The sequence below is a fragment of the Pseudorca crassidens genome, chromosome 5 (genome assembly GCF_039906515.1).
Source record: "Pseudorca crassidens isolate mPseCra1 chromosome 5, mPseCra1.hap1, whole genome shotgun sequence".
NCBI lineage: Eukaryota > Metazoa > Chordata > Mammalia > Artiodactyla > Delphinidae > Pseudorca > Pseudorca crassidens.
In genome coordinates, this window is record NC_090300.1 from 134,053,768 (window position 1) to 134,076,004 (window position 22,237).

Here is a 22,237-nt window from a genome sequence, read left to right on the forward strand (position 1 = left end):
TTAGCTGGACCCCTCCTCTTCTATGGTTGCAGTGGCCTCAGAGGCAGCTGTTTCCTCTAAACGATCCCTTGGCTTCTCCTCTTCCTTCTGGAAATAGAGGTCCGGGTACTTCTGCACGCACCCCTGCATGGCCCAGAACTGGTCTACACAGTCTGACCCCTTGACATCCTCCATGCTGTAGAGGAATCAGGAAAAGGCCACCTTGAAAAGTTTCCCACATGGACCACTGGCCATCCGCCCAAGGCATGGGCAGTTCCAGTTGATATCTCCATTTGGCAGGATCAGTCTCTTCTCCTCATACAGATCATTGGGGTCTGTATGAGGAGAAGAGACCCCAGCTCCAATCGGCCACCAGGTCCAATCTGCTTGGAGTTTCATAGTCTTCTTTGGTGACAAATATGATTCAATCCTTCCCTTCCTGCTGGCAGTAGATCATGGTGCAGGCTGGTGCTTCGACCGCACAGCAATGGCGGTGGTGGCCTCCAGGTTCTGTCCATTTTTAAATCAGGTTTTTTTTTTTGATATTGAGTTGTATGAGCTCTTTATATATTTTGGATATTAACCTCTTATTAGTCATATCATTTGCAAGTATTTTCTCCCATTTAGTAGGCTGTCTTTTCGTTTTGCTGATGGTTTCCTTTTCTGTGCAAGAACTTTTAAGTTTAATTAGGTCCAATTTATTTATTTTCTCTTTTGTTTCCTTTGCCTTAGGAGACAAATCCAAAAAAAATTGCTATGATTTATGTCAAAAAGTGTTCTGCCTATGTTGTCTTCTAGGAATTTTATGGTTTCAGGTCTTTAAACCATTTTGAATCTATTTTTATATATGGTGTGAGGAAATGTTCTAATTTCACTCTTTTACATGTATCTGTCTAGTTTTCTCAGCACCATTACTTGAAGAGTCTGTCTTTTCTCTATTTTATGTTCTGTCTCCTTTGCTGCAGATTAATTGACGATAAGAGCATACGTTTATTTCTGGGATCTCTATTCTGTTCCATTGATCTATGTGTCTGTTTCTGTGACAGTAATATGCTGTTTTGATTACTGTGGCTTTGTAGTATAGTCTGAAGTAAGGGATCATGATACCTCCAGTTGTGTTCTTTTTTCTCAAGATTGCTTTGGCAATTCAGGGTCTTTTGTGTTTCCATATATATTTTAGGATTATTTGTCCTAGTTCTGTGAAAAATGTCATGGGTATTTTGATAGGTATTGTGTTATTTTTGTAGATTGCTTTGGTTAGTGTGGACACTAACAATATCAGTTCTTCCAATCCATGAACATGGGCTATTTTTCCATTTCTTTGGATCATCTTCAATTTCCTTCATCAATGTTTTATAGTTTTCAGAGTTAAGGTCTTCCATCTCCTTGGTACATTTATTCCCAGGTATTTTATTCTTTTTGATGTGATTTTAAATGGGATTGTTTCTTGCTTTCTATTTATGATTGTTCATTATTAGTGTATAGAAAAGCAATAGCTTTCTATGTATTAATCTTGTACCCTAAAACTTTACTGAATTCATTTATTAGCTCTAATAGTCCTTTGGTGTAAATTTTAGGGTTTTCTACATATAGTATCATGTCATCTGTAAATAGTGATAGTTTTACTTCTTCCCTTCCAATTTGGATGCCTTTTACTTCTTTTTCTAGTCTGATTGCTGTGACTAAGACTTCCAATACTATGTTAAATAGAACTGGTGAGAGTGGGCATGTGTGGTTTGTTTTTGACTTTGGATAAAAAGCTTTCAGCTTTTCATTGTTGAGTATGATGTTAGCTGTGCGTTTGTCATAAATGGCCTTTATTATTTTGATATATGTTGCCTCTATATCAACTTTGATAAGAGTTTCTATCATGAATGGATGTTGAATTTTTCTGCATCTATTGAGAAGATCATGTGATTTTTATCCTTCCTTTTGTTAATGTGGTGTATCACACGGATTGATTTGTGACTGTTGATCCATTCTTGTATCCCTAGAATGTATCCCTTGTATCCCACTTGATCATGGTGCATAATCCTTTTTATATACTGTTGAATTTGGTTTGCTAATGTTTTGTTGAAGATTTTTGCATCTATATTTGTCAGAGATATTGACCAGTAATTTTCTTTTTGTGTAGTGTCTTTGTTTGATTTTGGTATTATGCTAATGGTGGCCTTGTAAAATGAATTTGGGAGTGTTACCTCTTCTTCAATTTTTTGCAATATTTTGAGAAGGATAGGTATTATCCCTTCTCTACATGTTTATTAGAATTCCCCTGTGAATCTGTCCACTCCTGGACTTTGTTTGCTGGGAATTTTTATTATTATTATAAATTCAATTTCACTGCTAGTTTTTGGTTTGTTCAAGTTGTCTATTTCTTCCTGATTCATTCTTGGAAGGTTGTATGTTTCTAGAAATTTGTCCATTTCTTCTAGGTTGACCAGTTCATTGGCATATAACTGTTTGTAGTATTCTTTTATGATTTTTTTTTGTATCTCTGTGATACCAGTTATTATTTCTCCTCTTTCATTTCTCATTTTGTTTATCTGTGTCCTCTCTTTTTTTCTTGATGACTTTAGCTAAAAGTTTATTAATTTTGTTTATCTTTTCAAAAAAACAGCTCCTGGCTTTATCTTTTCTATTTTTTTTAGTCTCTAATTTATTTCCTCTCTGATTGTTATTATTTCCTTCTTTATGCTTACTTTGTGCTTTATTTGTTCTTCTATTTCTAATTCCTTTAGATGGTAAGTTAGATTGTTTGACATTTTTCTTGTTTCTTAGGGGCAGACCTCTATCCTTGTAAACTTCCCTCTTAGAATTGCTTTTGCTATGTTTCATAGGTTTTGGAAAGTTGTGTTTCCATTTTTATTTGCCTCAAGGTATTTTCTGATTTTATCTTTGATTTCTTCATTGAGGGGTTTTTAGTAACATGTTTAATCTCTTCATTTTGTGTTTTTCCCATTCTTCTTGTAATTGATTTCTAGTTTCATACTGCTGTGATTGGAAAAAATGCTTGATATAATTTCTATCATCTTAAATTTTTTGAGACTTGTTTTGTGACCTAACATGTGATTTATCCTAGAGAAAACTCCACATGCACTTGAAAAGAATGTGTATTCTACTGTTTTTGGATGGAATGTCCTATAGATATATATTAAGTTCAACTGAACTAATGTGTCATTTAAAACTATTATTTCTTTGTTGATTTTCTGTTGTATGATTTGTCCATTGATGTAAGTGAGGTGTTAAAGTCCCCTACTAATATTGTAATATTGTCAATTTCTCCCTTTATGTCTGTTAATATTTGCTTTATATATTTACATACTTCTGTATTATGTGTATAATACAGAATTTTTTGTATATTTGTTAATGAGTGTTATATCTGTTAATGAGTGTTATATCCTCTTCCTTTATTGTTAATGAGTGTTATATCCTCTTCCTTTATTGATCCTTTTATCATTATATAATGCCCTTCTTTGTCTTTTGTTACAGAATTCATTTTAAAGTCTGTTTTGCCTGATATAGTATTGCGACCCCTGCTTTCTTGTCATTTCCATTTGCATGAAATATCTTATTCCATCCCTTCATTTTCAGTCTGTATGTGTCTTTAGCTCTGGAGAGGGTCTTATGTAAGAAGCATATAGGTAGGTCTTGTTTTTGTTTTTTTTTTTAATCCAATTAGCCAGCCTATGCCTTTGATTGGATAATTTAGTCCACTAGCATTTGGTAGGTATGTACTTATTGCCATTGTTACTTGTTTTCTGATTCCCGTCTCAATTTTAAGAGGATTGTTCTTAAGCTCAGTATATAACTGCTTTTATATCATTTTGGTTATTTTTAAAATAATGTACTTAGAACTAAAATATGCTTCTTATAGAAAATTTAGAGAATAAAGACTCACATAAAGATGAAAATGAAAATCACCTGTTTTCTCCCCACTCAGAAGTACCCTTTAAACATTTTGTTGAGTTTCCTTCTATTTTTTTTCTCTTAGGTACATCATTAAACTTCCATGGTCTAACATTATAATCACCCCCTCACATGTAGTCTCAACCCCTCTACTACTCTCACCTTCATCACACATGTCTAGTAAAACCTCAACACCCCCCATCTCTGCACCTGTGTCTGAGTAGCTGAATGTTACTGGAGTATATATAACTGAATTGATGTTTCCTTAATTTGATTATCTAAAATCACAACTTGCACATACTACGACCCAGAAACCCACTTATATTTCCCAGAATGATTTTATATGTTCTCCTCAAACCACCCACAACTCCTCCCTATTTTACCCTCACTCAGCTGTTGACCTTGCCTCATACTTAAGTGAAATAAAAGCCTTCAGATGATAACTCTAAAATTTCTAATGCAAACTTAACAAAGACTACCCTCATCAGCAGTTATCTTCACTTTTTCCCTTCTGTCATTATGGAGAGCCCTTTCTTCATCTTAGCCAATTCCAGGCCCTCCCTTATCCTATGGATCCAGTGCTCTTTGACCTTTAAAAACACTTCACTTTGGTTATCCACTCACCTTTTATCAAATTTTCCATTCTTTACCATATCAGTTTTGTAACCATATTCTAATTTTCCAACTTTATCTTAGAAACAACACCAAAAACAAACAATCAAACCTTAGTTCCATAGCTCCCTGAAGATTGGTTTCACTCATTTCCCCATTATCCTGCATAACCAAACTTCTCAAGAGTTGTTAAATGTATTAGTTCCACCTCCTTAACTTTTCTTTAATCCATTCTAATATGGTTTCCACATTGCCCCACGACTATACTGAAATTTCTTGTCTCAGGATCACTGACAATGGTCACACAGCCATTTGCAATCTACACATCTCTGTCCTCTTATCCACCCTTTGAGCATTTGATGGGATTGGCCATTTACTTCCTGAAACACTCTCTTCTCTTGGCTATCATTACACTATTGTTTCCTAGTTTTCCAAATGCACTGGCTTATTACATCGGTTTCCTTTTCCAGCTGGCTCCTACGCCTCCTCTGAAGTATTGGCAGTCCTCTGGTTTAAGTTGTGGATCCTCTTCTCTTCTTTTGATTTTTCTCCCTGAGTGATCCTATTAATTCCCAGTCTTTAAAAAATCAGTATGACTAAAGACTCCAAAGTTTATATCTCCAACCTAGATAATTTTTTTTCTGAGCACCATTACAATTTTGCTTACCTGATAGCTCAACCTGTATGTCTTACAGACACTTAAATCATATACATCTAAGATAAAACTTCTCATTTCTCTTCTGCAAGTGAATCCCTCCCCTATCTGTTCTATCCAAATAAATGGCACATTATCCTTTAGTTGCTCAATTCAGAAACCTGAGTCAGTCCTGATTTTCTTTTCCCATAACCCTTATCCAAAGCATTGGTAACTTCACTTGATTCTACTCCCCAAAATATCTTGACTCTCTCTGTCTTTTCTCCATCTTCTTGGCTCCTGGCCATAGCCCATCCTTCACAGACTATGTTGACATCTCTTTGATGTCTCTCTGATTCCACATTTGCTCCTCTACAATCCATTTCCACATCACAAGCAAGAGTGATCATCTTCTAGAACATAAATTAAACACTCCTTAAAAACTGTAAGTGGCTTTTCATTATATTTGTAACAAATTCAAACTCTTTACAAGAGCTGGATGGCTCTATAGATCTACCTCATTTGTCTCTGCTGATCTCTCCAACCTCAGGCTGCACTACTCCATCACTACACCAAAGCCACTCTTTTTCAAACACATCCACATCTTTCCCACCTCAGGATGTTCATACATGCTGTTCCCTCTGTTCTTTTATCTCTACTGTTGCCTTGTTTGACTTCTTGTCTGTTGGAAATCAACTTAAATATTGTCTTTTCTGCAGATGCCTTTTCTGGCCAGTCTGACTAACGTAGGTAGAATTTCTATTCCATCCATCTGTGAGTGAAGTGATCTGAATATCTCTCAAATGCCAATTTTTAATCTTTTCTCAGAAAACAATTTCTTCCCCTATTAGTGCTATAAATCCCAGTGATCTATTCTTGGAAAAGCCAATTTAAATATGAAATACTGACTGTGATATGATAACAGTTGCATGACAATAGACTTGGATTCAAATTTGAATTTGGACTTGTTACTTTTAAAATCAGCTCTTTCCTCTTCTGTTTCTTAATTAGCAGATAGATGATAAATCAAAAAGAATGAAATAAGGGGGAGATACAGTACAGTTGCTGAATGATAAGACAGCCTCGTAAAACTTCTTGCATTTAAGGGCAGAAGAATCATGAAGGAGAGGGGCAAATATTCCTTAAATGCTCGCTCTGTATTAGGGCACTATACTAGATACTTAACTAGCTGTTCTGACTTTAGGGCACTGCTAGGCCAAAGCCAGGGACTACTAACTCATAACATTTTAGAATTGCAAAGAATCTCACAAATCATTTATTATGTAATGAATGTACCCATTATGAGATTCCTCTAGTAATACGTGATCTAGTGCTCTCCCAGTCTACCCTTGAACTCTCTACTTCCCACTGAAGCTCATTCCATGGTTAATAATTCTAATTACCAGAAAGTTTTAGCTTAATGGCATATAAATCTGTCTCCATGTAACTTCCACTCACTATTCCTGTTTCCATCCCCTGCAGCCAAACAGAGTGAGATGTCTCAGTCCACCCCATGAGTCTTCCAGGTATTTGGTCATCAAGTTGCCCTCGGGGCTCCTCCAGGCCAAATGTTATCAGTTGGGTTTGGACTTAGAGTTAGAGTGACTTGAGGCTGATTGGCCACAACCAGGATTCCTGCAGACTTCCTCCCTTCATTTTCCCCTGTGCCTCTGGGCCAAGTGTACATAGTTGAGATCATTTCACAGCCCCTTCTCTCTAAATAATTACTTCTTTAGGCATAAGGCTGCTCCTGTTATTATTGTCCATAGAATACCTGTTCTTTAAATGTCAGCATTGTACTTGTGCTATATGTATATTAACTTTAATCCACACAATATCCTTGGATGGTAGGTACTAGTTTGAAACATATGAAATTGTCATTTTTATTGTTTAAAAATGGTTGAATATCAGAGACTTCAAATGGGGCATTTATTATTAATCTGATTTTATAGATGAGAAAAGCAGAGCCTTGCACATGTGATATATCCTGTTCAAGGCCACAAAGCCAAGAGCAGGGTGAGGTCTACCCCTACATCAGTCCAGCTCAAGAGGTGGCTCATTTGCTGCATGTGCTGCTTCTTTATGTATCACCTTGCCATTGCAGATGGGAGGATTCAAGGTAAAGACAGAGGCCACAGTCTTTTGTAATGCAGCATGGCAGAGTGGAAAGGAAACATTTGAGATAGTTGTATATTTGCTAAATACGTATATTCCAGCACTTATTATTTGTGTGGCCTTGAGAAAGTTACCGAACCTCCCAGAAACCCAATGAGGGTATCTCTAAAATTGGGTTATTAATATTTAACTTGCAGTGCTTGTACGAGGACTCAGTGAGTTGACATTCTATCAAGCTCCCACCCAATACCTTCCTGTTGCCTGGCATATCGTGCTGTATGGTCTCATCCCACTCACTCTCTCTTTCTCCTACATCAAGGGACCGCTAACTTCTCCCTAAAAGGCCAATAGTAAATATTGCAGGCTTTGTTAGCCAAGAGGAAATATCATCTCTTCAAGAACCTGTTCTCACTAAAAAGCTATAGTTATCTGACCACTTTGAAAAATGTAAAAGCTATTCTTAGCTCACAGGCCATACCAAAACAGGTAGGTCAGGGGGCTGGAGTTTGCCAGCCCCTACACTAGCTGATTATTATGTAGTTTTGTCTCTCTTCTCAAGTCTCCAGCAGCTTCTAACTCATGCTCACTCTCAATGATTACATTGCTTCTTCTTTCGTTGAGAAAATAGAAGCAAACAGAAAAGATGTAGCAGCAGTTCCCCTTGCCTTATTTATTGTGCCTGAATTCCCCTCCTTGTCCCTATAGCTAAGGGTCTCTCTGGGCTCCTGACACAATCTAGCCCTTCTGCTTGTGCACTTAATTCCATTGTCTCATACTCTCAGGAACATTGCTCTAACAATTCTCCCCTAGCTCCTTCAAAGCACTAACATTTCTTCCTCCATTGAATCATTCCCATCAGTGAGCAAACATGCTGTGATTTTTCCCATCTTAAGAAAGCTCTCCCTCGACCCCACTTCCTCCTGCACTTACCACTCATTCCCCATTTCTTGCAGTAAAACTCCATGAATGAATTAGCTATCTAGGCTAACTCTAATTGCTCTTTTCCCATTCTTTCTTCACTATCACCCCATCAGTAATGAACTCCAGGTCGTTTACATGAATGAGCAGTTCTCAGTCCTCATCTAGTCTGATTTATCAGCAGCGTTTGCCACAGGATCATTCCTTTCTCCCTGAAACCCTCCTTCATGTGCCTTGTTGGGTACTAGACTCTACTTCTTTCCCTCCTGAATCACTGCTGCTTCTTCTCAGATTCTTTGCTGTTCATCTTTATCTCAGGGATGAGTCCTTAGATCTCTCCTATTTTCTGTCTACATTCTATCTTGTAATGATCTTATATAGCCTTATAGCTTTATCTGTACGTTATGACTTCAGTATGTATATTTCCACCCTAGGCCATTTCCTGAACTCCAGGTTTTTATATCTGACTGTCCATTTAACATCTCTACTCTGATATCTAATTGGTGTCTCAAACTCACCATGAGTTTGAGCTCCTGATATCCCCCATCAACAAAATAGCCTTCTCTTCTAGTCTTTCTCATTTATGTCAACTGCAATTCCATTCTTTCAGTCACTCAGGCTAAAAACCTTAGCTTTATCCTCTTTAAAATTTTTTTTAATCAACTTTTTGAGTGTAATTTATGCCCAGTAAACTTTGCCCATTTCAAGTGTACAATTCAATGAGTTTTGACTGATGTATATACCAGGAAATCACTGCCACAATCAATATACAGAACATTTCTCTCTCTCTTTGTCACCCATTCCTCTCTTTTCCCCTGTCCCCTAAAGAGCACTGGTCTGCTTTCTGTCACTGTGGGGTTACTTTACATTTTCTACAATTTTATATAAATAGAACTCTACAGTGTGTACTCTTTGGTGTCTGTGTCTTTTACTTAGAATAAACATTTTGAGATCCATTTTTGTCATGTGTGTTGGTAGTTCACTTCTTTTTGTTGTGATTCATGTTCCCTTATATGGATAATTGTTTATGTCTTCTCCAAGTGATGGACATTTGGGTTGTGTCCAGTTTTTGGCTATTCTGAATAAAGCTGCTATGTACATTCAGTAGAGGTCTTTGTTCAGACATTTGATTTCAGTTTTCTTGAGTAAATCACTTAGGTACAGAATGTCCAGGTAGAATGGTAGGTGTATTGGGTAACTTTTAAAGAAAGTGTCAAACAATGTTCCAAGGTAGTTGTGCCATTTCATATTCCCACCAGCAGTGTATTAAAGTATGAGTTCCTGCACATCCTTGCCTGGCTACATCTTCAACTGCTCTCTTTTTCTCGCATCCAATCTGAAATTCCATCTATTAGGAAATCCTGTTGCCCAAATCTTCAAAATACACCTAGAATCCTATTCCTTCTCATCCTACTACTGCCACCATTTTGGCAGAAGACAGTCTCACTGGGTGTTTTCAATGGCTTCCTGCTTATGCCCTTCAGTGTGTTCAAAACACAGCACTTGAAATACACTTGTTAAGTATAAGCAGTTTCTATCACTCCACTGTTTAAACCCTTGGTGGCTGCCCTTCTCAGAGCAAATGCCAAGGGTATTATAGTGGCCCATTTACCTCTTCTCGATCTGTCCATTCCTAATGCCCTTGACTTTCCATGCTCCCACTTTTCCTTCTCTCCTTTCCTTCTCTCAATGCTACCTTGAATACACCAAGTTTGCTCCCATCTCAGAGCCTTTGCACAGGCTGTTTTCTGGTCCCTTTCTTTCTCAGATACATATATGACTCCCATCTTCACTTCCTTCAGATCTTTACTCCAAAAACCCTTTCTCTATGAGGCTTTCCTTGATTCTCCCATTTAAAATCGCACCCATCCCACTCCTTAGTCCATGTTCCTACCTTATTTCTGCCATCGCGCTTATCACCATTTGGTAGTCAATATACATTTGCTGACCCTCATCTATGTGCCAATGACTCTTCTAGGCACTTGAGAGGCAGTGTTAAATGAAACAGTCAAAAATCTCTATCATCCTGGAGTTTTCACATACTTTATTAATTTATCTTGCTTCTCAATCATCTCCCATCCACAAGAATAAAAGCTCTGTGATAACAGGGATTATGTCTGTTTTGTTTAATGCTGTCTCACTACTGCCCAGAAAAATGCTGGCAAATAGTAGGATTTCAACAAATACCAGCTGTTGTCTTTTAATTTCATTTTTCCAAATAAAAAAGCAAACTCTGGTCCAAGCTTTATTAATGTAGAATAGATTACTGCAGTGTCCTACTTTGGACTTTGAGGGCATCTGCAGCCTGTGAAAATTGAAGACACAATTGAATTGCTAATTAAAAATGGAACCAGTTCAATTCTGTAATCCTCTAAGAGTGGGTTTTAAACTCTGAAGTAGTAGTAATCTAATTTTCTAGACTGCTTATCAGGAAAACTCCATTTCTCTGCAGACAGCCTCTTCCAAGACCTTTGGGTTGATGAGCAGCTGCCTGAGTGTTGAGCAATGAGGTGGGCTGTTCTGCAGATTTCCCCTTCTTTAGAAATGTGCCTTTTAACACGTTGTCTGGATTAATGTTTCCCAAAGTGTGTTCTCTTGACCACCTGCATTAGCACTGATCAACTCCAACCACTGAATCAGGATCTCTAAGGGTAGGATTCTGAAATCTTCCTTCTTTACAAACTCCTGATGTAGTTGGCTATTTGAAGTTTGAAATTATTTTTTTTTAAATTTGTCTGGGTTAGGACAACTGGGTCTAGGAGGATTGAACCACTGTAATTGAAGGCAGTATGGCAAGGATCCTCAGCAGGTGGATTGAGATGTTCAGGTGAGGGTTGGAAGATTTGATTGAAGCCAAAGGTTAGTAGTTTTAGTTTTGCCCTTGTTATGGGTTGAATGGTACCCCCCCCCCAAAAAAAATAAAGTCCCAACTCCCAGTACCTCAGAATGTTACCTGGTTTGAAAATATAGTTGTTGCAGATATAACTAGTTAAGATGAGGTCCTACTGGGATAGGTTGGATCCCTAATCCAATTTGATTAATGTCCTTACAAAAAGAACTCCATGTAAAGACAGGGACACAGGAAAAATGCTATGTGAAGATGAAGGATCAGATGTTGCATCTACAAGCCAAGGGACACCAAAGATTGTCAGCAAACCATGAGAAGCTAGGGAAAGGCAAGGATGGATTCCTCTACAGGTTTCAGAGGGACCATGACCCTGCCAACACCTTGATTTTGGACTTCCAGCCTCCAGAAATGAGTGACAATAAGTTTCTTTTGTTTTCAGTCTCCCAGTTTGTGGTACATTGTTTTGGCAGCCCTAGGGAACAAACATTGCCCTTGTCCTTCAGTTATTTATCAAACAACTAAAAATATATTATTGAGGTGGGATTATAGATAAAAGAAGAAGAGGCCAGAGTGACAACTTCAGGGACTTCTAGAACTCAGGGAATTTTAAATGTAGGCTTGAAATTTTTCTAGAGGATAGACAGTCCAACGGAAGAATAAGGAAGCTAGAAAAATGTTCACCCCTACATGAAAGCTGATGTATGACAGAAATGGCATTGTTAGAAAGTGAGAAAGAGGTCAGCTAGTATATAGGGGTAGGAAATTTGGTTATCCATATACAAAAATAAAATTAGATTCCTACTTCATATAATAACAACAACAATAATAATAGTAATCACTTAAATGCATTTAGTAGGTACTGTTCTAAGAGGTTTTTGTATATCCTAGTTGCAACTTCACACTTATCTATCAATAGATGCTACTATTTTTATACCCATTTTACAGATTAAGAAACTAGGGCATGTAGAGGTTAAGTGACAGGCTAAAATGTGATGGAGGTGAGATGTGAACTCAGGCAGTCTGGCTTCAGACTCCATGCTTTCAATCACTATGCCATACTAGTTCACACTTCATAAAGAAATCGAGTCAAGGTATATTAAAAATTTGACAGTGAAAATAAAACCAAAAAAATTTAGAAGAAAACAAAGAATATCTTTACGGCTTCTAGCATGAAATAAATAAAACAGGAAAAATACAAATTATAAAAAATATGGATGGCATATACTACAATAAAAACTTTGTTCATCAAAAGACATCATAATAAGAATGAAAAAGAAATATTTGCAGCACGTATAATCAACAGAGGATTAAAATGCCGTGTATGTAAGAAATTCTGCACATCAATAAGAAAAGGACAAACAACACAATAAAAAACGAGGTCCATAAAAAACACACACAGCAACATGGAACTTCACAGATGAGGAAACATAAATGACTAATAATCACTTGAAAAGATGATTATAATTTCACACCTATCATATTTGCAGAAATTTAAAAAACCTGCCAACACTATATTGTGATAAGGATATAAAGCAATGGCAATTCCTGTACACAGCAGGAGGAATGTAAATTGGTGTAGCCACTTTGGAGGTCAGTTTTACAATATTTAGTAAAGTTGAATATTCCCTCACCTTATAACTCAGCAGTCCAAAGGAATATACTCCAGGGCAACTTGCCCATATAGTCAAGGAGACAAGAGACATGTTCACAGCAAAATAGTTTGTAATAGCAAATGCTTAGAAACAACCTAAGTTGTCAACAGAAAAGTGAATTAACTCATGGTGGTGTATTTATATAATGGACTACTATGCAGCACTGAAAATTAATAAACTAGAGCCAAATATATTTATAGGAGAACTTTATAAACATAATGATGTCTTGAGAAAAGAAAATCACAGAATGTGTAAAAGTTAAAAGCATAAGCAAATCTTATAAATGTTAAAAATATATAAAGGTTAACAAATTTAAGAAAAGAGTATATAAAGGTTAAAACATACAACACAATACAAAAATTGTTAAGGGCTACATAGAGACAGAATAAAAATATAACAACAACAAAAAGATTGGAAAAGACAAACCCTAAATTCAGGACAGTGTTTACCTTTAGAATGAAGGTATATTTGTAATGAGTAAACAAAGGGCATTAAATATAATGGATTAGTACTATTTTATCTCTTAAAGTAGGGGTGGGTGCATAGGGACTTATTTGTTATTTCCTTTTCTATGTCTTAAATATTGCAAAAATAAATTTTTTAAAAAGAAAAAGATCATCTGGCAGCTATTGAGAGCTATAAGAAGCAAGCAAGTCATCTGAATGTCAAATGTTGGGGCTACAAGTCAGAAGAGGCAGGAAGTGGCCACAGTCTTTGCTTCCTCTGACTCCCCCTCACTCTTCCTCTCTTATTCCAGAATGGTGGTCAGAAAAGAGAAACACTGGAAAAATGTCTTTTTTCGTTTTTCTGAGGTCCAGGCTCTTCATATTTTGGTCCCTTCCTCTTGGTTGGATAGGGCACTGTTTGGGTAAAGAGCATTCTTTTTGGCGTGAGTACTGCTTTTTCGCAGAGTCGCTGTGGTTTCTAGTCTTTTGTGTTTGACAAGCTCTTTTTGATTTAATATTTTCTAGTGTGCCTTTGATTAACATGCTCTAAGTAAGCAAAGTCTCTCACAAATAAAGTGTGACTGACGTACAGCTAATATTCCTCCTCCACAACACCAAAGTGTCTTCTAGACAAGCAATAAATAAGAATCAAAGAGCTTGGTGTCTGGTGCCTCTGGAGGGCCTTATAGCATACCTCTGGGAATCCATTTGGTCTCAACCAAGAGGAAAAGCTGAAAAGAGGGACGTGTATTTCACACAAATTAATAATCTTGGCATTTCCTATGCTCTTCTATTCAGCAATGTCAACAGAAAATATCATTTTGGCTGTAGGTGTTGTCACTTAACACTTTGCCACAGTGAGTTTTGCCCAAGTATTTTAGTATAACGGGTAGAACAAATCTGAGTGCAGGTATTACTCTTTTTGTATTATTTCAATGATGTTGTTCCCTTACCAGCACCGTGGGTGCTTTCTTATTTGCAAAGGACCAATGGGGAGGAATAAAATGCAGCCAGTCAACCACTTTGTTTACATGAATTCAGAAGGATCCAACCTAGAAAACTCTTTCAAAAACTGGAAAAACAAAATCAATGCTTTCTCTCCCTTGAAAACTTATATTTCATAATAATCATTATTTTGGTCACAGTGGCAGGGAATTATCTCCCAGAGAATTTAGTATTTTTTATTGTTGTAGGGATTTTTTTGTTTGGTTTTGCCAATTGCTGTTCGTTTAAATTTGGTCCGCCTACTGAAATTGAATCTGGAGCTGAAGAATTGAAAGATTTTAATAACATTCTTAAAATACATGGCTTTATAAAGTGGTAATAGGAGGGAGGTATTGCCTGGATATGGTAGTATTTGGCTCAAGGGACAGGTGTGATCTGAATACTCTCCTTGTCTGCAGGAATATTCCTCTATAAAAGATGTGATTAGGATGGGCATGGGTGGGAGGACTTTCCCCTGGAACCCTGTTTATTGTGCATAAAAGATGGCTTAGGCACCATTTAAAGCCTTCGTCCGGTTATTAAATCTTGTGATGCTGGAATGGTGAATTTTATCACCTGGTTATCCATCTTCTAACAGCATCCAAAAACATTTTGCCAGACATATGACTGGATTTCTCCAGTAAATAATTTGTACTTTGCAGTCATCTGAATGAGAAGAGCTTTCCTATAGTATTATTTAATTCTTAGAAGCATATTTATTTTCCTAGATCACGTGCATTTGGTTACTTAGCAAAGAATGAATGAAAAAGTCCTTGTTAGGTGTGGTCTGTAAAAGTAGATGTGACAGTCTTGTTCACACTCTTTATTAATATATAAAACAATGCCTGCCACATAATACACGCTCTTTACCCACTGAAAGAAAAGAAGAATGAATGAATGAATAGATGACAGATTGAATATGGGACTTTAACTGTTATGTTCTTCATAGTCATTCTTCTAACATTACAGAATACCAGTCCTGTATTCTATAACTAGAATGAGATATGAAGAGCGTAGGAAGTACCTAGAAAATAGAAAAGAAGGCAGCAGCTGGGAAGCACGGGCGGGTCAAAGGCCTCTAATCGTCTTGTGTTTTATTTCCACAAGATTAAAGATTCCTTCTGAGTTTTGATTAAGGATGCATAGTTACAAGATTAATCGGTGAGTCAAATTAGAAAAGGTTTAACTTCAATCTCAGAATTAATCAAAGCTCCCCCTGCCACCCCCTCGCTCACATTAAGCTGTCTTTACAACAGGGGATTAGAGAAAACCATCTAAGACTTTGCATCCCCGGGCTCTCTGTTACCTCTTCTGTACAGCTGTCCTCATTCAGATCACAAACAATTCTCTTGTCAAGAATCAAAGCTCATTTCCCCTTGAAGTTTCTGTTTATACCCAGGCCTGAATTTATTCTAGTGCCTCTGCACATATTTATTTATTTTGGTGACCTGCAGTGTCCTGTATCATGCACTCGTCTTATGCATTGTCACGAAACATATTAAAACTTAGTACACTTGTCTGTGTCCAAAAACACCTCCTTAATCATTCCAGTAATTATGCAAACACTCCCATGGGACTGGCTATAAACATGTCCTTCCCTTCCCGAGGAGACTTCTGACTCTCTCCTTGGAAGCCACGCCAAAGGAGTGTGGGCAGAATGCACAATTAATAACTCCACTGAGAAGAGGTTAATGTGGTCATGAGGCACCCAAGAAATAAAACTGCCATTGATTTATTAAAGGTTGTAATTCAGGCACAGGCTTGCATGGTAACAATAAAACAATTTTAAAGAAATAAATAAAAGGACCAGAAAGAAAAATGTGGATTTTAACTGTGCCTGGATTCTAGATTTTGCAAATATATTTTCTTGACTGATGAACAATAAGAGCCATTGCCCTTTAAATGTGTCACTGGTTGCAAGAAAATGTAAAAGTCCAAGGAAATTCTATAGAGACTTTGCTACTTATGGCTCAAAACCTGCCCCCAAATTTCCTAAGGACATCGAACTCTTGACGGTCCATATTTGATATGGTCCCACCTCTTCAAGGGGTAAGATATCATGCTTAATCATGTAAGTTTTCCTTTCCCCTCTGTGGGAGGGGACCATGAGTTCAGAGAATCAGGGTCATTTAAAAAGGCCTATATCATCCCTCCACCCTTTTTCTGACTTACTTCGTACCAAAGAAGATGAGGAGAAATGTAAAGAGTCAGACCTTAGGTTCTTACATAAGGTTCAAAAACACAAAAGAGAACTCATGATCGGGTCCTGATGTACAATCTCACAAAATGGAAAATGTCAGATATAAAGATAATGGGACTCCATTTAGTGCTAACGTGAACTCTTTAGGGAGCCTGGGGTAAGGGAGAGCCATAGACTCTGACATGTGGCAGCCAACACTGGCTGTTTATAACTGAATGAAGGAATGGATGCTTTGGATTGCCTGACCTCAAATCATTGAGATAGCATTTTCATTTCAAAATGTCTGCAGGGCATGATGGGAGGATCCCTGAGAAACTAATGATGTAGCCCTTCCAACCTCTAAGTTTGGAATGTAGAAAGAAAAATCATCAGGCATCTGGGAATGGGGATTAGTGGAGAAGGCCTTTATGGACAAGTAGAAAATAGTGGGCTTTATCTTTTAAACCACCTAGTCAATGGAGAATTTTGAACAGAGGAATAATGGGATAGAAGTGGTGTCTAAAAAATATGGATTTGGGTACAATATAACTTGAAGGATATCTGGGAAAGAGGCTAGTTCAGAATATTTTTTTCAGTAATCTGTCTGAGAACATGAAATACTATTGGTGTGTTGGATGAGCTCAACAAGGAGAGAAATAAGAGACTTTATTTTTCTTCATCTATTGTATTCAAGCATATTCTGTCCAATCCTCTCCCCTTACCCTTGGATGAAATCTGGGCAAGATCTCATAGCTTTCTTGTCCTTTTGCCTCATTGGACAAGAGTCCCATTCTACTGTCCAGTCTTAAACAGTTCAGTCCAGTCTTAACAAAAACTTCAGCTCCATATCCAGTTCTGAGGTTCTCTCCTTCCCCCCAGCTCAGGTTTGACCTATCATCTAAGGTAGGGGTGCAGTCTTTCCCTTTTCTATTCCTTTCTTTTTTTCTCTTTTTCCTACCTCCTGCTACTGGCTCCTCCAGGATTAGAGCATGGGAAAGAAGGGGTTAGAATGAAAGGGAGAAAGAGATTTTTACCTACTTCATGTTATTTGTAGGTGTCTTCTGGCTGTTAATGACTTGTGTGGCAGACCTCCAAATTCTGGCTCATCTGTGGGGTGCTGTGTGGTCTGTTGTGTGTTCCATGTGGACTCTGAATTGTGTGGCAAGAAATTTCTTCTATGGTTGTCTTCTTCCAACCCTCCCTCTACCATCTTCTGCCCTGCATATCCTTCCGCATCAAGATGGTGCAAGCCTGGCTACCTTCAAGTGTTCAGTGAACCCATGGGAAAGGCAGGGGTCCTTGCCATTCCAAATTTAGGCTGCTTCTGATGTTCTTTTCCTCTCTCCTGTCAGCATCTCTATCTTTTATATTCTCCAGCGGGAGGCAGACACCAGACTCTATATTCACAAATACCCCTAAACTCTAGTGCATCCATGTCAAACACTCCAGAGTACAATTACACCATATTCTTCTCCAGGGAAGTAAGAATTCCTGCAACTTAGCAAACCTCCAGCTGGGGAGTGAAATATTGTAATGGGGGGACTTCATATGTTGAAGTCTTAGCCCTAGTACTTCAGAATGTGACTGTACTTAGAGATAGAATTTTTAATGAGGTAATTAAGATGAAACAAAGTCCTTGAGGTGGGCTCTAATCCAATGTGACTGGTGTTCTTGTAAGAAGGGAAGATTAAGACACAGACACACAGAGGGAAGATACATGGAGAAAAGATACATGGAGAAAAAGGCCAAGGAGAGAGGCCTCAGAAAGAACCAACCCTACTGACACCTTGATTATGAGCCACCCAGTTTGAGCCACCCAGTCTGTGATATTTGTTATGGCAATCCTAGCACACTAATATAGGTACCCATTTTCATTTTGTTCCCCCACTTCTATAAATTGGGATGTGTCAGGCCATTTCTTGGTTATCTCTTCAGATGCCTCTTGTCTTAAACTTTGGGCCTTCCCTTGAAGATCTGAGACCACAGGAGACATTCTACTCCAAGCTTACTTTAGAAGGTCTGGATGAAGATGGTAGAACAGATGCTGTGATGTACTCTGCATATGCCCTCAGCCCACCTGATTTTAGGGTAGCTGCCCCATGTACCATTGCCAGGGTCCTTCACCAAGATTGTGCCAAGGGTTTTCTCTGAGTTGTTTTCTCCAAAGCTACAGAAGGCTGCTGAAACTTGGCCAGGGGCAATTCAGACTTTCAGGAGAGTAAGCACCCATGGAGGCAGTCTTTACCTTCAAGGTGAATAATACCTCTGCTTCCCGTTACCTGGTGTGACAACTCTGAAGAATGTTCTGCAGTTTCCCAGAGGATCCCCAGAGAGACTGAGCCACAGCTGCCCACCATGTTATCCAGTTAACACACCATGTACTGACTTTCCTCCATCACCATCTACTTTTCCCTTACTTCTGTTTTTGGGGATTAACTTCTGGCTGTGCACCAAGTCCTTGTCTTAGGGTTTGCTTCTTGGGGAGACCAAATTATGACAAGTTGTGCCTTGGGCTGTGAGATTGAATTAGTGTCTACTTCTGAGGTTTTCCTGGTTCTATGTAGACTGTTGCTTATTGATTTTTCTCTTCATCAAAGGGAAAAGAATTTGAAAAGGAATAGATACATGTATATGTATAACTGAATCACTTTGCTGTACACCTGAAACTAACACAACACTGTTAATTAACTATACTCCAATATAAAATTAAAACAAAAAAATTAAAAAAAACAAAAAGGTATGTGTAAATGACACAAAGCTAAGTAAGATGCTGCCACTACATTCAAAGCATTTATAAACTGAGAAGATTATATAATCCATAGAAGCTTATTGTCACAGATATACTGCAAAGTTCTTTGAGACGCTTGCATAACTCTTGAAGTCTTAGGAAGAAGGAAGAATGACGAGCGCACCTTGGGGTGTTGTGAGCAGCGGTATTGTAGGTAATTCAACATAACCATCTCCATGGCACTTCTGACACTACAAACATGTAACACCTTTCAGTTGCGTTCCTTATGCTATTTTTACCATATTCTGAATTTGACCAGCTTGTCTAATGAACTATTTGCATTCCAGCTAGGATCTCTGAGGCAATGTCCATTTAGTGGTCACTGCATTGAGGAGAACCTTATGATTTCTTTGCTTTGAAAATGAGACTGTTTCATCTGCATGAGAGCCATCTCAGGGAGAGTACAAAGTTGTTGGCTAATATGTTGAGGGTGGTGGATGATTAAGAATAAAGCATTCAAATTCTGATCGTGCCACTCACTAGTTTGGTGGTCATGGGCTGGTTACTTAACTGCCTTCCACTTCCACTTCCTCTTCTGTGAAATAGAACAAAATATTAGCACCTGCTGATTAAAGGTGTTAAATGGATCAAATGAGGCAATACATTTAAAGTTGTTAGTAGGATGCCTAGAACGTGAATGATGGCCCAAGAAATATTAGTAATAACGGGGATGATACTGCTGCAGCAAAGAAATGTAGCTTTTTCTATGTGGTCCCAGAAGCAGAGACAGGACTGGTACTTGGCCTGAATAGACCCACCTGAGGATGGAGTATTTCCTGTGTGGTGACCCCTAGCAGAGGCTGGGTGATGAGTTCTCTCTCTTAGCCAGGATATTAGAAGGGTTTCAAGGAAGGAGTGGAAAGAGAAGACACTTAGGATGACCGCCAGCCCCAGGGTCTACCCCTTACTTTACTCCACAGATGCAGGGAGGCTTCAGGTGAAGGCACAGATATGAGACAGGAGTTTTGAAAAATCCACAATATTCTGTTGAAGTCTGAAGGCAAGAGTGTATCACTTGTGTGAATGGCACCAAGAACTTGTGCATCTCTGTACTGGGGTATGGCGGAGCTGACTGGAGGAGGACAGCTCCAAACAGAGGCTGTAACCTGAAATTGAGAGGTTCCCTGGTCTGGCCCTGAGCTTGGTCATTGTTCAGCTATGAGCATCCTGGGTATAGGGGTCCCCAGTCTGTGCTCATCTGTCCTTTATCTTTACACCACACTGCCTATATCTACGTGTATATTTGTTTTATTCTTTCAACTCAGATACTCACATTTATGTCTGTTTCTATTTCTGACACAACAGTGGGCAGGATTTTCTTTTGAATGTCGATTGCTTTAAGATAATTTTTCTTTGTTTGTATTTATGTGTGTATTTTTCTCTTTTACGTTCCTGTTATTCAAGTTGAAAAAATGAGATTAAACTAAGCATTTATTTGAATTTCAGCTTCAGGTTATGTTCCTTTTGATTGTGAGCCTATCTTGAAATTCCAATTTGGATGGCATTTGTTTCATGACTTAAAATAATTCAGGATTCTTTTAGTTGAAAATGTGAAATCAATGGCTTTTTGATGAATAGAGGTTCTACATTTGAATAATAAATAGGCTGTTCTTTGTTTTCATAAATAGCTGGAGAAAAGCATAAACCCCAGTTATCTCCTGTCATTAAACTCATCCTGGAGATGTGTGGAGTCTACTCTGGAAATACTTACAAAAATTAGTTCATAAATGTAGATTATCCAAAGAGAAAATATTAAGCATTAAATATAGAGACTTTGAATAAGTTATTTGTTCTATATGAATACCAAAGAAGCTCACAAGGGAAGCATGAAATAGAGTACAGCATACAGTAATTACCAAATATAAGACCCTTCAATAAAGACTTTAGTATTTATGTGCATCTCAGATTGATTTACCAGTTACCACATGGTCGGTGTTCTTCCAGTGGTCATAATGGATGATTTATATTAAGCATAATGAGTAACACATCCTTTCTGATTGTTACCTTGTTGAGGTAGGGAAATACACTGCAATCAAATCATCACCATTGCTTTAGTAGTTATAAAATTAGTGTATTTGGTTGAAGTGTTATACGCATGCATGGTATCTGGTTGTCTTATTAATTTGGGGTCTGTATTAGCTTAAAAAATATATCTCACACAAATAGAGTTCTTATGAGATTCTGCTTGATTTTTATTTGGAGGAACTATTTGATCCTCTTGGGGGAGGACTTTTATTTCTGCAGTTTTCTTCCAGGAACAGCTTCTGGTTCATTCATTTTAGTAGGGTATGTATAACTTAATGTTTTTTAAAGGTCTGCCCTTTTGATGGAGCACAGGAAAATAGAATTTGGGGAACAAATTATATAATTCATAGGAGTTCAATGGAGAAACTATGTAAAGAAAAGAAACATCAAATATAAATTCTGATACCCAAGCACAATCATTACTATACCAGTAGAGGTGTTTTTATTTTAAACCACTTTTTTGGGGGTGGTATAAGTATGCATGGTTTTTCTGTATATATATTAGGTATCCTGTTTATAGTGAGAATTTTCTTGTTATTAAATATTATTTTAAGCATTAATTTTGAATTAACTATTTATCCACAGAGAAAAAGAGAATTCCACGTACCCTTCATCCAGTTTCTGCCAATGGTTACATCTTCCATAACTACAGTGCAATGGCAATATCAGGAAATTGACATCGGTACAATGTGCGTATGTCATTTTATCCCATGCTACAGATTTATGTAACCACCATCACAATTAAGATACAAAACTATTCCATCACAATAAATATCTCATGCATGCTACCCCTTTATAGTTACACCCATCTCTCTGGCCCGCACCATTCCTTACCCCCGCTAAACACTAGTTTTTCTTCATCTCTATTATATTGTCATTTTGAGAATGCTATATGAATGCAATCATCTAGTATGTGACCTTTTGAGATTGGCTTTTTTTCTTACTGGGCAGAATCCTCTTAAGATCCATTCAAATTGTTGCATGTTTCAAGTTCAGTCTTTTTAGTGCTGAGTGGTATTCCATGGTGTGGAAGTATCACTGTTTGTTTAACCATTCACCTGTTGAAGTACATCTGAGGAGTTTCTGGCCGTTTGCTATTATAAATAAAGCTGCTATGAACAATCATGTCTAGGTTTTTCTGTGGTCCTAAG

General features: G+C 37.7%; 1 pseudogene; it reads right to left on the bottom strand.

Moving 5' to 3' along the window:
- Positions 1-436, bottom strand: LOC137224566 (mitochondrial intermembrane space import and assembly protein 40 pseudogene; annotated as a pseudogene).
- Positions 437-22,237: the final 21,801 nt, after the last annotated feature.